The sequence below is a fragment of the Sinocyclocheilus rhinocerous genome, unplaced genomic scaffold, assembly GCF_001515625.1.
Source record: "Sinocyclocheilus rhinocerous isolate Xijiao unplaced genomic scaffold, SAMN03320098_v1.1 scaffold130, whole genome shotgun sequence".
Classification (NCBI taxonomy): domain Eukaryota; kingdom Metazoa; phylum Chordata; class Actinopteri; order Cypriniformes; family Cyprinidae; genus Sinocyclocheilus; species Sinocyclocheilus rhinocerous.
In genome coordinates, this window is record NW_015623500.1 from 437,064 (window position 1) to 438,785 (window position 1,722).

The 1,722-nt window shown below is 38.0% G+C and overlaps 1 protein-coding gene across 2 annotated transcripts in view; it reads left to right on the top strand.

The window, feature by feature from the left end:
* LOC107757492 (galactosylgalactosylxylosylprotein 3-beta-glucuronosyltransferase 1-like) overlaps window positions 1-1,722 on the top strand; it is a 100,051-nt gene that overhangs the window by 72,135 nt on the left and 26,194 nt on the right. For both annotated transcript variants that reach the window (XM_016575011.1, XM_016575091.1), the window contains exon 3: window positions 1,271-1,389. The gene's annotated coding sequence lies outside the window, so the exon portion shown is untranslated. The remainder of the gene's footprint in view (window positions 1-1,270; window positions 1,390-1,722) is intronic.

Below are 1,722 nucleotides of genomic sequence, written 5' to 3' on the forward strand. Positions count from 1 at the left end.
TTCACTTGCAAACGCAAGCTTCTAGAGGGTACATAACTCTGAAGTAATGAATTTAGGTAAAGGGGTGCAGAGCTAGTGGTGGTTTTGTAGGCAAACATTAATGCCTTGAATTTAATGCGAGCAGCTACTTGGTAGCCAGTGCAAATTGATGAACAGAGGTGTGACGTGTTCTTTTCGGTTCATTAAAGATTAATCTTGCAGCGGCATTTTGGATTAATTGTAGAGGTTTGATAGAAGTGGCTGGAAGACCTGCCAAGAGAGCATTGCAATAGTCCAGCCTGGATAGAACAAGAGCTTGAACAAGGAGTTGTGTTGCATGTTCTGAAAGAAAGGGCCTGATCTTCCTAATGTTGTATAAAGCAAATCTGCAGGACCGGGCAGTTTTATTTTTTTATCCTTTATCTCACATAATAAATTAATATCACTCATATCAATATTTAATGTCCATTTATTTATTTATTTATTTGCCAAGCAGTCATGTAACAAGTGGGATAATATACAGTCAACCATTCATTACTGCAAAATAAACCCTTTCCGGATGATATGAAGACCTTAATGATGACTTTTGAAATGTTTATTTTGTTGATTATATTATTTCTACTAAAAACTGAAATAAAAACTTGCTTAAACATTTTTTTTAGATATACTGTTGTTTTTCAACCACATGCACTCCTAACCCTATATTTCTGCTTAATATACAAAAAGACAGGGGCCATGCTGCTCTCAAAAAAATCAACTCTCTCTCTTCTCTTCGATTTTTCTGCCTCCAGAGAAGCTAAAAATACACTGTCGCTACTGCAGTCAACCAGCATTTGTGCTACAACCTACACACAGACAGGCTTGGTTCAAGGCACAGCATCATCATACCCAGCTTTCATATGTGTGCCAGGATGGGTTTCAGTGATAATAGTTTCATAACAGAATTATTATTCTCCAAGGAAGAGGTTTGGCACAAAGGGCACCTGACAGCTAATTCATCTGTCCCTGTATTGCAAATATTACCACTGAGATTAAAGGAGAGTGAGAGCAAACAAATGCCGCTCCAAAAGCAAAAGGATTCATTTATCAGCGTTGGGTTGCTTTACTAGGTATTAATATTGTAATTTGGGACCAGAAAACATTCATCACTGTAACGGTTGGACAGGAGGCTGGAAGAAAGAGAACAAAATAATGGTCTCATCAACTATACCTTGTGGTTGTCTTCTCAGAAATGAACAGACAGAATCTGCAGTTTGTGCATCAAAGAGGTCTGTTGTTTTGTGTGTTTTAGGAACTTTGGACCGCAACATGGGATGCTCTGGGAACCAACAGCGTGGTGGATGACCTCCAGCATGCGGCCGTCACAGCTGGACCTAACGCTCGTGGCCATCCGCCCGTTTGTAACTAAGGGTGAGAAGCTAACAATAATAATGTTTATTTTATAATACAATTTCTGTCTTCTTTATTTTCTGTTAAGTGAAGCATTAAATAATAATAACAACAATTATTATTATTATGCTTCACATGCAAAAAAAAAAAAAAATTAGGAAAAGAACTAGCCTACATTGTGAACAAACAAGCCAAAAATAAAGTCAATGAATGTCAAACTTATGAAACTAAGTGGGGCTGGTTCACTTACGTCGGTGCTCGTGCTGGGGCTGGTGTTGTTTGGATGCCGATTTTGGAAAGTTTTTGCTGGGATGGGCATTTTAAAAAATCTGTAATTTGGTTTTGCGCCATTAT